Raw genomic sequence first — 15,667 nt, forward strand, 5'->3', positions numbered from 1 at the left:
AATGTCTACTGATAAAAAACATTTTTTTCCTACTACTTAGTGTTGTTCTAACTTAGTTAAATTTTTATTTAAACTTGATATTTTACATACCAATCTTTGTCAATTACCATGTCAATTCAGTTTGTAGACATAATATAAAAATCTGACATTTCTCAACCTACATCTTAAGCTGTCACGTTTGAGAAATTTTTGTGAATTAAAAGGATTCACAAAAGTGATCAACTGTATCTATAGAACTAGATTCCGGCAAAATTCGAAGCTATTATTAAAGTTAGATTCCGCCCGGATCCGGATCTCGATTTAAAATTAATATCTAATTAGATGCGGATAATGTTTTTAAATTAGCATCTGGCGGAATCTGCATTTAAAAACGCATTATCCAGATACTGTATCTGGTAAATCACTAAACCAAAATGCTCGGCCTGCCAAAGACAAGAATTTTCCGGATCGGGCACGATTAAAAACGTTACCCACCCACTAGTATAGAGCCTTCTTTCGCAAACCTCTCCTTTTTTTTTAAATAAAATTTTACAAGCATTAGATAGTTCTTCTGAATCTTATTAATGTTAACAAAATCGTCATTGATCTTGCATGCGACATCACGCTTGAGAGCAATGCATTGCTTTTACTACACTCCTTTGTTACAAAAAAAGATTGAACAGTTGAATAATGTAATAACCATTTGCTATTCTTTAGCTGTAATAATCAAATCTTGATCGTTTTTATATTTAGCCACCTGGTACCGGACATCTGATTTAACATTTTAAGTCTCTCTAGCATAAAATATTTGAGTTTCACCTTGTTTCCACATCTTGAACAGGAAGGAAGCTTTTTGTTTTGTTTCGGATTTTTAATATTTTTTGCATTGTCTCAAAAAACGTGAATATAGGTAATACTTCAATTAGTAAGCATATCATGAATGTAACTATAAATGTTTTGGCCAGTGTGCTCACTCTCCGTTTCCCGGCAATGGCAAACACGGAGTTTGCAGTCAAAATTTTCATTGTACGTTTAAAGAAATATATGATTCAAAGACTAATAACAATTGTCCACTTACTGCTAATGAGAATGGTTTAACTTCAATTATTTTAAGATTTTGTTTTCATAACAACAATCTTTAACTCAAAAAAAAAAAGAACATCTAATAAAGTAAAAGTTAGTTAAAAGTTTTTTAAGATTTTATTATAAACAGAATATTTTTCTATAGAACATTGTTTTGAAAATAAAATATTATAATTTTTGAAGTTATAACATATATGTCATAAATTAAAATTATTAGTTAGATATATAAAAACATATCTACATAAAAGTATATAGCTTAAATTATGCAAACGTCTGCTTTAATGTTACATATTTAAGTTAAATTCTTTAAATTTTATTCTTTATATAAATAATTGACTATTATATGAAAAATCGCAAAAAAATGAAACAACAAAGTAACAGGGTTTCCAAAAAATACACAATAACACGAATTCGTTTTTAAATATTTGGAAAAAAGTAAAGTAAAATATAAAAGTCTAACAATCTTTGTCAGAAGTCATTTATGACTGAATTAAATAAATAGTTAATAACATCTAAACGGATACTGAAAACCATATTAACCAAGCAAAAGATACTTTAAATAGTTACATGGTCTTTGTAAACTAGACCTCTGTAGTAAAAAAATCCATAAATTTATCCATAAAACATATGTCATAAGTTATCAAAACAACCTTAATAAAGAAGTTTAGAAATAAAAATGCTGGTAAGGCCTAAGCTATGGAGATAAGATTTCACTGAACTGAGGTTATCTGAGGAAAACCTTACTAAAATAAACTAAACTAAATTACGCACAAGATTATTCATTTTTTATTTTCTCGTAAGAGAAATACCAAACTTTATTTGAACTTAATAGGTTCACCAGCAAACGTAAAAAACTAAAAATATGAAGAATAAGTAAGACAGTTATCTAAAAAGCTGAGATTAAACGCCTTAACTATGTACTTAATTTAGTTTGAGAGTCTAGCAAAAATAACTTATCATAATTTTTATACTGTGTGCAAAACTTAAAGTCAAAAATTGGAAGGCTTTTATAAGTGTGAAAAAGCACTGTTTTGTCAACTAAAGCGTGAAATCATAAATTATGTTTACATGTTCATTTAACTTTTGATAAACAATTAAGTAGAATTCAAAAATTTCAAAAATTAAATTTTGTTCTACTGAATCCGAATCTAATTTTGAAATTTTGGATTCGGCCGAATCCGAGTCCAATTTTGAAAATAATATTCAGCCTAATCTGAATTCGAGTCTTGGATTCGGTAGATCACTAGTTTTATGTTTCTTACGTATAAAACATTTTATTATTCCTGTTAGCTTCACAATGCATAGAAAATATTTTAACATTTTCAATAAAAAAGGAATTAGATTTATGTTCAAGATTTTGTTTACTAAAAAAAAGAACTGGATTACATATTTAGATCTTGTCTTGTAATTTTTCAAACTTTAAACATTGTTATGTACTTTAGAAGTTTTAGACAACTATCTAGTAGAGAAGCTATACTATATTTAAATGCTTCAGCAAAAAACTAATCTGGAACAAAAACAGTGATGGTCAAATACCCCAATGCAGGTCTAAAAAACTGTGGTACAGGTATAGAAAAAAAAAGTAATGTTTTGGAACAGCTAGTCATGAAAATTTGTTATTATTATTTTTTTGTTTTAATTTAAATACATGACACCCTAATTGTTAAAAACATTCAAGTTTATTTACAACTTAATAAGAAACACATTTTTTTTAGTAAATTAAACTGAAAAGGATTCTTTAATATTAAAACTTTTCTACATAAAGCATCAAGAACACAATACTGAAGTTATATAACTGAAGTAAAAAAAACAAAAAACTTTTTTTAGTTACACTTACAATAAAAACAATAGTTTTATCATCTAACAAAAAGTCTAAATATGTTTTAATTAGTATTCAAATCTATTTTAAACTAATGAAATTCAAAGCAGGGTTGCTAAATACAAAATTCTAGATTCTTAAAAACTTTAAGTTATTTCAAATTTTAAGTTTCACGCCTGAGTAATTTTAGACAATAAGCTTAATGCCTGAATGGTAACTATTATCTTAAGATTGTTCAGCAACTGCAATCCCATGTAACCGCTTAGCAAAAATTTGCAACCCGAAATGCACTCTTTATCTTAAAAACATATTAAATTGATAAACCGTTTTGTGATATAAAACAATCAATCAGGCTCTTGATTCAGTAAAGTTAATAAAGTACTAGTGCGTTTTGTTGTAATTTTTTAAAAACTTTTGTCTTTACTAATATCTATTATTAAAAACAATTAAATACTGCTGCCCCTTCAGGAGATTTTTCTGTATAGAGTAAGGTTAGCGAGTATTATAAAGTTGGCTTGTTAATTATAAAACATTAGAGATTCATTATCTAAAGTAAGGCCGCATAAAGTACGAAAGTAGGAATATTTTAGTAAGAACAAAATTTTTTACTTGGTCTTAAACATATGAATTCTTACTTAAATTTATCTAAATTAAGTTTTTAAATTAATGCTGCAACCAGCCACCCATTTGTGAGAACATTTAGTGCGGATTTAATTTCTAGGTGTTTAAAAGTGGTTTACTTAGTTGTCATTTTGAACCGAAATTTTGGGTCAAGTGAAGTTTGATTTCAATGCGGAACCAATTTAAATAAATACTCTTTAATCTAAAGGTGCTAATCATTTTATTAATTATAACAAAAAAATACAACATATATGGCTTTTTTAGTTAAAGAAACTAAACTTGAAAACAGAGCGAGGGAGATATTGTCGCTTATCCTAAGGAATTACTTCTAAAAGCAAAACTTGTATTGAATTTATAACACTTTTTTATACATAAAGTAAGGTATTTATTCAAAGTTAAACACCTTCTACAGAACCCACTTGAAGGGCTTTTAAACAATAAAAAAATATTGTAATATATGTTTAAACTTTTATGTATTTATTTCAAATAAACTAGCTGAAAGTTAAAGCATTTAGCTTTATGAAACATATGTTCTAGGTTTTTTTAGTAATTATATATATATGTTCAACATAACAATTTTTAACTGTTTTAAATCATGGTTTCTTATAATTACTAATATATTTTTATGTTTTAAAGTTTTATTAAACCTACATTAGATGAAAAAGTTTTAAAAGAGTATTTTAGAATCATAGTATTTCATGTTCTGAAATAAAGATTGTTTCTTAATTATTTATACTAATTAAAAACTGAAAACTCGTTATTTTTGAACTATTTGATAATCTAAAAAAGCTAATATTATTTTCATTTATAGTTTATTCAAGCGAAATACTACTGAGCCTGCAAAAATATAACTGACATGCTATATAACAAATAATAAAGTAGAAATCTTCAAAGAAGTCAAAGTAATTTGTTGTTCGAAGTAACTACATATCATTTTCTTCAATTGCGTACTTCTTTGTCCATTCCCTGCAAACTCTGTCGTGTTCCTCGCGATTGTTGACGTACTGATTTGCTATTTCCGGCACAAGACAGTCAACAGGGTTGCAGTCGGTAAACAAAGACTGAATTGACAACAGAATCTTTTCTATAGTCAAAGATGACGACCATGCTGTACTAAGAATATCCAAACTTACATATCCATCACTATTGATGTTACAATGATATATTTTTGTTCTAAAAATAACTTTTGGTGGCTTAAATGGGTAGTCCTTGGGTAATTTCAGGCGCAATGAAAACTTTCCACCTTCATAAGGAGTGTCTGGAGGTCCATGAATCACAGCTTCCCATTCAAACAAGTTCTTGTCAATTAAGGAGGCGGTTATGTCAGTTGGTGAGCTTGACTTAAATTGTTTCAGATCTTTCTGAAGTCTTCGTATCGCAAAGGTAGTTTCCTGATCATCGTCATCTACAGAAGCATTTTTAAAATTTTTGTATTGCACCGATTCATTGTAAGCATCCAAAGACGACAATTTTTGTTGATCATTGACAGAATTGCTCATAGTTTCAGCACAACAACAACAACATTCTTTTTTAGTCCAAGAATTTTTTTCTGTTTCACTATCAGAATTTGCTTCTACCAACTCTAACTGATTTAAGTTGTCTTCAATTTCGTTTATTTGACCGGATGACATATTAATCAATATTTAAACAAATGCTGCGTATTGTATAAAAGTTTAATTTTAAAGATAAACTATTTAAAAAAAACTTGCAGTCATTAATATCTAGTTTTGTAAAAAACATCAATTAAATATTACTGTTGAATAAAATTTAAAAGAAAAACATCAAGGAAAAACTAGTTGTCCTTAATCTGGGCTGTTTTATGCTTTAAGACAAGCTCGAGTTGAAATAAGGTTTGGTCGTACCCCTTAGATTATTATACCAGAGACTATTGAAAGAATTATTACTGAAATTATTCGATAAGTCAATTTGTTTGTTTGCGAATGTTTTTGAAATTAGCACCAAACAAATAAATGTTGAAGCCAAAACACAGTCAATGTATACAATCATCCCCTAGCTGTTGGAAATCTAGCGTTTGTATGGTGTTAATATTTATTTTAAAAAGGTTGCCAATTTTCAAAGTTACACGTTTTAGAGTCAATTTTTAAATTAAAATTCAAGATTAAGGTAAAAATGTGTTCAGTTGTATAACAACATTGAAAAGACACCTTAAAGCTTTTTTGTATGTTTTATTTTATAATTTTTTTTAGTGACAAAAAAAATTGTTATACGATGGATATTTTTTTGTCAAATTGAAATCTTACCACTAAAAAGTTTGTAAAAGTTTATAAAACTCCAGGTTTTAAAGACTTTTGTTCAAAATTTCGAGATCTTTTTTGTTTTTTTTTTTCAGGATTGCAGGTTTTATGCAACCCTGTTTAGCGCATGGATTTTAAATATTTGCATCTCCAGCTATAAAAGTAAAAACCTTTTAAGACAATAAACCGTATTCACGGAATCATTGGTAAATTTTCTACACAATGCCTGAAATTGTAGGTAAAAACATTTACATAAATCATTTAAGCTGTTCTATTGAAAAATTTATTTCTTCCTCTTTCGTGCTATTTTTTTATTAATAAAAGTAAAATACTTATTTTTATTTTATTAATTTTCATTCAGAAATATCAATAATCAGCTAGACAACAAATCACAACGTTTAAAGAAAAAAAAAACTGAATTGCAAAACTGCATAAACTAAACAATAGTTAAAAAAATTTTTCTACAAAACTGAAAAATAGCCTATTTGTTGTAAAACTTCAAATATGTAAGTTATTTTTAATACAAACACTTCTACACAGCTGAATTATCTCTATAAACGTATATCTCTCACATATTTGAATTGTTTTTTTGAAAAATAAAACTAAATCAGCAAAAAAAAAACCAACTAATATAATGCAAAAGTTAACTATAGATATTGTTGAATTTTCCATATCTTTACCTTTGAATTTGTTATTTTTATAGAAAACTATTTCAGAAAGATATAAAGATTTGCAAGTCAATTTTTTAGTAAAAATTAATTTAAGTTATGTATAGCAAATGAACATTTAAATTTTGGTCATTAAATTCATCCCATGCAATCACCAAAAAAACAAGTACAGAAAATCAAGTACTTAAGTTTATTGAAAATTATTGTTAGAAAATATACTTGATTTGTAAAAACTTATTCTGTTATAAATGCTATAACATTCGAAATATTAGTTTGTTTTTATAACACTAAATGTCTTAATAATTTTAACTAATAACTTTTAACTTAAATAAACAGTTTTACTTTAAGACAAAGTATCTCAAAAACAATAAAACAAAAACTAAGTTGTTTCCTGATCTTTATTTATAAAAAAGAGAAAAATATTTTTTGGTTACTAAACAGTTAAATTTAACTAGTAACCTGTCTCATAATTTGTTACTCTAATAAAAAAACTTTCCTTAATAAAAAAAAAATAGGGTAACAAGGTTTACCCCCCTTTGAGTCAAAAATCCGCACCGGTCTCTGAGTGATCTTAAACCGTCCTCCTACTGAGTTTTAATTTTAAGATCATTAAAAGAAAATTAGCCTTTGGTGCAAACTACTCATACCTCATGTTTACTGATGCATGTGTAAAATCTGCATCAGATGTTCACTAGTTTTATGAGAAATGCTATTTTCAATGATTCAATGTTTTCGTTTTGAATCAATTACGAATAATTATTTTGGATGGTTTTATGTAACCATGTTAATTAAATTTATATAAGATATAAAATAGTTTCAACTTTTTTTTTGACATTTTAATTGATTAATAAATGGTAGAGTAAATGGTCACTTGCATGAAAAAAAGTAAAATCATGATAAATATTAACTTCAGATTTAAAATAGAAACTACAAAGTTATTCCTAAGAATATCGAAGAACTATTCGCAACGCTAGAACAATTTTGAAAAAATTATAAATCAATAGAAATTATGTTCTTAACCATAATTAGTTTTATAAATACCAAAACATTGAAACTGGATCAACTAAATCTCATTCTAGATCTAGAATAAAAATTGTCCCGAGCTTAAAAAATCTTTGAAATACCCTGAAACTTTTTTAAAAATCAAAACTCTCCTAAGTCATCCTGAATTAAAAAAAAATAAGTATAATGAGCTACCCTTAATCCACTTGGGATCTTACAGAACTTTAAAACAGCTAAGTTTTCTTAAGTACCCTAATGTGTGGCAACCCTGATATAAATTAAAGCATTTTTGATCTCACTATTCTAAACTAGTTTTAATGACTATTTGAAAAGTTGTTCACTAACTAATATAAAAAGTAAATACTTTATAGGGTTGGCTTTTGACATATTTTCTCCAGATTTTTAAAATTTCCTCCAAGTTTATAAAAGTGCAAATTTTTGTCTATTTTAGTTAAAAATTAAGGTTAAGGAACAAAAACCGTTTTAAATAGTATTTCAACACTGAAAAGTTATTGTAAAGCTACTTAAATGTGTTTTATAATAGAAAAATTTTACTACTTGATATGTTTTGTCTAAAATTGCAGATTTATCAGTGATTTTTGTTCAAAATTCCAGGTTCGTTTTTCAGAATTTCTCTAATTCAAGGTTTTTTAGCTTAAATATTTAAATTAAAGGTTTTTTCAGGATTTCAGGTTTTGTGGCAACCCTGCTTTTTATAAATTGAACAATATTATTCTGTTATTGAATCTATCATACACAAGAAAACAAAGTTAAAAAAAATAGAGCACTTATTTAAAGACTGTTTATTCCAGTTAACTCTAGAAATTTTATTAAAATTTCAGATATACAACTTACGAGTGCTTTATACAAAAACTAGTATTATTCAGATTAAGTGTTAACTTTAAAAAAATGCATATGGTCCTCAGTGTTAGTATATTTATTATAAAAAGTATAGCTTTCATTAGAAATTGTATTTATAACGGGCTTGCAACTCTTGTGGCAATAAAGTAACCCTGTGTTATTAGAACTAACATGTGCTTCATAAAACTAGCCTGAGTTCACGGAAAAATATAAAAACATAGTTTGAGCCACAAATAAAACAATTATTTTTAAACAAGCTTCAATATTTAAAAACACCAAAGTATAAACTGAGGGAGTAATAACAACATGGAAACTGATAATCAAGGAAGAAAAATATGAGTTTATAAGTAGCCTTAAGTTTATGAAAATTATCAAAACTCGTAAGTTTTATAGCAGTTTGAGCTTGATATAGAGTTTGGGCATGCCCGAGTTACACTAAGTATCTTGAGCGTAATTAAAGCAACCCTGACTTAATAAAAAGTTTGTCATGTATTACAAAAAAAGTAAAAACAATGGAAAGTAAGTAAAGAGTTAAACTTGTAATAATTATAAACTAATTTAATCAAGGTGATAAAAGTTTAAAACAAATTTGAATAGATATGATTTTTAAGATCTTTATTACCAATTTAAAAAAAAATAGAAATAATTCACACTTAAAATACGAAGGCCTTTTTTCACTTTTGTAGAAATCAGTGGTATATTTTTATTAGTCTATCAAGGTTGTCAAAGGTTTCAGGGACTTTTTTTCAAATTTTCTGAATTTTTTTCCAAGTTTTTAAAAAGACAAACTTTTTAGTTTAAATCCAGTATAAATTTTAATTTGAGGTAAAAAATTGTCTGAAATGGTATAAAAATATCCAGAAGGTACTGTAATGCAATTTTAAATGTGATGAAAAAAAATCGAACAAAAAAAAAACTTCTTTGCATTTAAAATATTTTTTATTTAATCTAAATTTCATAGTTTTACAAAAAGATTTTTTCTAAAATTTAAGGTTTTATTTGATTTTTGTTCAAAATTCCAAGTTTTACCAAGTTATTATTAAACATTTCCTCGAATTCTAGGTTTTACTAGATATTTTTTAGGCTAACTTGTTGTCTAACCCCAGGTATTTTCAGGTATCCAGGCATTTTTGAGACCCTGATTTACTTAGCTGCATAATTACAAAATAAGTAGATTCATATCAACATAAAGGTAAAATATGGTTGTTAATTATTATTATATCATAATACAAAATAAACTTTTGCTTTAATACTATTTTTTGGTTTTTTTAATTTCAAGTATGTCTGCAACTTATTACAAAAAGCATTCAAAACTATAAAATTCATAAGAATATGAAATGCTTTTACACTTAATTAATTTCATAACAATTCAGAGTTTAAATAAAAGTTTTATATGAATTAAAACATTTTTAACTAATTTATCCTTTTTTTTTTGTGCTAAAAAAAACAGTAGGCTGCATTTGTCAAGTATTGAAAGAAAACTAATATCATAACTAAAAAATATTCATAAAATTATATATATTTTTATTTTTTAAGTTCCTTTTTAGATATAAAATGCCATATTGTGCCTAATTATAAAAGCCCCTAATAAAACTTTATATTTTTAAATTATTTTATCAGGGACAAAAATTTTAAATTTAGATTAAGAAATATAAGTTATTATTTTATTATTAATTAGATACTTTAATACTAATATGATTATTAGGCAAATATTGAAAATATTAAAAAAAATGGCAAAAAATATCAAACTTTAAATCCAGAAGCTATCAAAATATATTATGGACGCTAAATGAATTTGCCATATTTGCCGAATTAGACACATTTTGCTACATTTTGTAATTTGTTCTATATTTTGCTACTTGCCATAACTTGCTATGTTTACCACATAATAATTATTTGTTTTTTATAGTTATATCTAATAGTATATATAACATCTCTACATTTAAAGTTTTTGTTATGATATTATTATATTATTGTATTATATTAGAGGCTGTTTTGGTCAGCTAAAATAGGACCCAATATTAAAGTAACCGTTTTGTACATTGATAGTAATTTACTTTCTTTCGAATGCATTAACACATTTATATAAGTTGTAGTGTGCTGAGAAAAAAAAAATCATTACTTGTATACTTATAACAATTAATATAATATGAAAGCATTATAATAATAAAAGAAATTCTGCAAAATTTTTCAAAACAAAATTTATAAATTCCACTAAAAATAGATCTTATACTCCCAATACTGAATCCACTTTATTTTGTTTTAATTTAGAATGTAAATCTAAGTAAATGAGTTACTACTTGCTGATTTAATCTTCATACAATAACTGTTCAGCCACAAAATGTCGTTGTAGTTTAAGATTATTTGTAAAAATTATACTAGCGATTAAAAGATTTAAAAATTAAAAACTTACAAAAAATTATAAGTGATATTTGAAAAAAAGACTAGATCTGGTTAAACAATAGCAAAGTTTTAAAATATTTTACAAATTAAATTTAATATCCCTTTTTGACCTGATAACTTTAACATTGCTAAGTTTTGAAATTTTTATTGATAAGTTTTTATTCATTCTTTCTTAATATAGAAGAGTTTATTGAATAAATTTATCGAAGTGTCAAAGAAAAAGGGGTAAAAAAGTTTGGAAAAAATCTTTGAAGGCTTTGAATGAACATTTTCAGAAAAAAAACTTATAGAGTACAAATGTTTCTATAATATAAAATTATTTTGTGTATAGTTATTTTCCTATAAATACGCTTTATAACAACTGTCAAAACGTTTAAACCAAAACATTAAATAGATATAGAATGAACCAGTTTATTCAGAAGTGCTAATGATGTTTATAGCTGATTTTTCAAAATAACATCAGTTTATACTTAAATATAATGTGTAATTTAGTTTTCACTTTTGTTTAAAAACATGTACTTGAATATTGCAGTTAATTGTAGTAATACCGCTTTAACTTATTTTTTACTCAAATTACACAGATATTTTTTTTTTGTACTAAAACTTTAGTTTTTCATATATAAGAAAATGTATAGGCTTAAAGTTGTTATTATATGTTTACTTAGAAAAAAAAAAAAACTTTTTGTTGTCTAAAATTTACCATTAGGAAACTATATAACCGTTTTATTAACTCGTTAAATTCGGGTAGTTGCATAAAAAATGCACAAGCGTACAAAACTGCACGAGTGCACAAATTTGCACGAAGATAATTTTACACAAGAGGATGAAATTGCACGACTATACTTTTGCACGAAGGGTCACTTTTGCATGAAGAAACTTTTGCGCGAGCAAACAATTTTGCACGGGTTACGATTTTTTTAAAATATAGTTTTTTTATCTAATAAGTTTTTTTTTGCTATCACTGTTACCCCTAACCCATATCTTCGGTCGGTAAGTTATTTTTTTTCGTTTTTTTTAATTTTTACTTTTTATGGTTTTTACTTTTTATACATATCTTTTAGTTTTTATTTTAATATAACTGTTACCCCTAACCCTTACCCTCGTTCGATAGCTTTTCTTATTTTTTTAATCAAGTTTTTAATTTTTAAAATTATTTTTCTTTATTAAAATTTCATTAGTTATTTTTATATTTTTACTTTTACTATCTATTTTACCCCTAGCCCTCGGTCAGTATTTCTTTTTCTGGAATTAATTTTCAACTTTTTTTATGCTTGTTTTAATTTTAATTTTTTTTTAAATTTTTAATTCTCGTGCAAAAATGTACTTGTGCACAATTGACTTTTGGTGCAATATCGTCTTTGTTTAATTTTGTTTCCTCGTGCAGATTTGGCTTCGTGTAATTTTCTCCACTCATGCAATTCTGTTCTCGTGCAATTTAGTCCCCTCGTGCAATTGTCTTCATGCAATTTAGCCCCGTTCGCGTTAAATTTAGCCGATCATTGTGGTTATAACTAGTTTGATTACTTATGTTTTAATTTGATTTTATATTACCCCAAGTTTCTCTAGCTTTAAATACCTTAAATTATAATTAAACGATAAGTATACAAAGTTTTGTGGCACTTCAAATAAAATCTGTAAATTAATTAACTAATTCAGTAATTAATGTTTGTTGTTTTATTTTTTTTTTGTACAAGAGATCACTTTTTTTGTATTCAAAACAATTGTTATAAATTAAATTTTAACTTAAATGTCTAACTGTTTTTTTTTCAAACACAAAGAAGAAATTATCTGTCTTGGAATGTGAATGACTTTTTTTTTAAATAGTGTATTAGAAAATAATTTTTTTGACGTAATTATTAAACATTTTTTAAATGATTTTTGATGGTTCAGTCATATGAATCAGTATTTCTAAAACTTTCTTGTGAGTGCTTTGTATTTTGATTTGTTATTTATTTGTATTTTGTTTAATCATAATTTGGATTTTTAAATAATAAATGTTGTATAATTTTAAACAGTCGGATTTCACATTATATATTGTATCTATTGTGAACCATTAATCTACAACAGTTTATCTATAGTATTTATTCTTATTTCTAATAAACACATATACACACTTACTTTAACTTCAATTCTTTCCTTACAGTATTTATTTTTTACTGAGCTACGTTGAAGTGTGTTAACACACAGAAGCATGTGTCAGTTTAATAAAAAAAGAGTACTTTTAAATTTGTTATCATTATTTACAAAAGTAAGTATTATCTAAAAGTATACATTTCAAATCTACGTTACAGCAGTTTGTTAACGTGCTTATTGCAAATTCAGCTTTAGTTTTGTTAATTTACCTTTTACATGTTCTTAAAAATAGTTGAATATGCTAAGCTATTACTTTTTTACGATCAAAAGTTATTGTAATATTTTTTCTTTACTATTTAGTAATCGTACTAACTAAAATCGTACTATTTACAATTAAATTACACTTTTCTAATAAGAACAATTTTGTTATCTATTTTTTTTGCAAAGTTTTAATTGTAAAAGTATACAAACAATTTTGTTATCTATTTTTTTGCAAAGTTTTAATTGTAAAAGTATACAAACAATTAAAAAAAAATCTTACCCTTCAACTAACCTGAAAAACTAATGATATACCTCTATATTATATTTTCTTTTACTAGGATTAATAAAAGTTGTTTAAAACACCCCTAAGAAAATTAAAAGCATTATGATAAAAAGATATCAAGTTATAATTATCGTAATCTAACATTTAAAATTATAAAAATATGTTTAAATTTGATTTTATTAAAGTTAATGTACATAACGTAAGTGCATAATAATAGTTGAATATGTTAAGTTTTACTTTTCAGCCATAAAAACTTTTGTGATTTTGTGTTTACTTTTTAATTGTCGTATTACCTACAATCATGCTACTTACATTTAAATTATATTTCCTGTAGTAACGTTAATAATTTTGTTATCCAATTCTTTACAAAGACTTATTTGTCAGAATCTAAAAAAAAAAAAGGTTTTTATCAATTTTTAACTAACCGGAAAAGTACAATGAAATGAATTTACCTTTTAATTTATTTACTATGATAAATATAAACTGTTTACAACACTGCTAATAAAATTAAAAGCGATATGATGAAAAGAATTCGTTTTAATTGTCGTAATCAAACATTAAAAATTTTCTATTCTGTTTATATTAATGCATATTTTATAAATTTAAGAATAGTTTCGATATAAAAATAAATCCTAGCGAAACCATAGTCGCCATTTAAGGTTCCAGTATTTCTTACAAAACTACTCAAGCATAAGTCTTAATTTAGGCAAAGAATTTTTAATGGAGTATCAAATAATCGGAATAATTTGTTTCTTGAAACCTTGTTAACAAACCAGTATATAAACAAAACTTTTTTATTTTATTTATATTTTTTTCAAAATTTGTTTTTGCATTTTTATTATCTTAAAAATTAAACTCATACTCTTTACATTTATATCACACTTTTTATATAAGGTTAATAATTTAAAAATAATTTTTTTTTATTCTTGATTGTAAAAATTATACTTAAGTTAATACTTAAGAAATCCTAATAAAGTTATTTAAATAAATCCTTATTATTAACTTTGTTTTACTAAAATTAATAAAAGTTGCTTATAACACTCCTAATAAAATTAAAAGCATTATGATAAAATTATGTCATGGTTTAATTGTCGTTATCAAACATTTATTTTTTTAATACACTTAAATTTATGCATATTCTATATACTTTAAGTATAGTTTTAAAACAAAAACAAGTCTAAGTAAAACAAAAAACTCTTAAAATTGTAGGAATAAATGTATTTATCAAAGCTACTGAAGCATAAAATTTCAACTTAAATTTTTTTTATATAACTAAAGGAACTTCATTTAAGGCAACCTACAACTACCCGTATATAAACAGAAACATGTTTTAGTTCTTTTGAAATTTGTTCTATCAAAATACTACTTAACTTAGAAACATTCTATATACTACATTACATATTGTAAGATGTAAATGTTCAGATAAGTTACAGTACTTCATTGAATGAAGTCACTAAAATTATTTTTCATCAGTTGCGTATTTCTTTGTCCATTCCCTGCAAACTCTGTCGTATCCTTCAGGATTGCTGAAGTACTGAGCTGCTATTTCTGGCACGAGACAGTCATTGGGGTTGCAGTCGGTGAGAAATAACTGTATGGACAACAATGTTGTTCGTATAGACATAGCCGCAGACCAATTAGAACCAAGAACATCTAAACTGATATAACCATCGCTGTTAATATTGCAATGGTATATTTTCGTTTTGAAAGTAACCTTCGGTGGTTTGAATGGATATTCAGCTGGAAAAGTCAGATCTAAAAGAAAAGTTCCGCCTTCAAAAGGAGTTCCTGGAGTTCCTTGAATCACAGCTTACCATTCAAACAAGTTGTCTTCTTTTAGATAAGCAGTGATGTAATGTGGTGAGTCTGAATTAAGGTCTTTCAGCTCTTTTTGAAGTCTGCGTTTTGCAACGATAGTTTGCTGATCATCGTCTTTTAGAGAATCATTCTTTAAGTTTTTACAGTTCAGTGACATTTTGTTATCATCCACGGATGACATATTTCAATTTAATTCAGTCTGTACTATGTTTAATTTATTATTTAACAACAGAAAATTAAATTATTTTTAATAAGTCTGAGTTTTTTTAGTTTAATTATTTAGAGAGAGCTGAGTGGAATAAAAGTTGTCATGACATCGGCTGCAGTTCTAGGGTCGCTTTTGATAGGTTGAATTATAATTTTTTATATTTTTTCAGTATTTTTTTATATATACGGGTAAGCTGGGTTAGGGTATAGATGTTATTAACTTATTGCTTCATTATCACTTTACCCAGTTTGCATATTGCTACAAATGAAAAAAAAAACTACCTCACAACTGCAGCCGACATATGTGTCACAATTCCTTTTAATTAGAAAAAAA

The 15,667-nt window shown here is 25.6% G+C and overlaps 2 pseudogenes; both read right to left on the bottom strand.

Moving 5' to 3' along the window:
• Positions 1 to 4,425: 4,425 nt before the first annotated feature.
• On the bottom strand, positions 4,426 to 5,133 carry LOC145832171 (ubiquitin-conjugating enzyme E2 D4 pseudogene; annotated as a pseudogene).
• Positions 5,134 to 14,767: 9,634 nt separating this feature from the next.
• On the bottom strand, positions 14,768 to 15,307 carry LOC145832172 (ubiquitin-conjugating enzyme E2 2 pseudogene; annotated as a pseudogene).
• Positions 15,308 to 15,667: the final 360 nt, after the last annotated feature.

The sequence above is a fragment of the Thalia democratica genome, chromosome 3, assembly GCF_965202585.1.
Source record: "Thalia democratica chromosome 3, ktThaDemo2.hap1.1, whole genome shotgun sequence".
Taxonomy (NCBI): Eukaryota; Metazoa; Chordata; class Thaliacea; order Salpida; family Salpidae; genus Thalia; species Thalia democratica.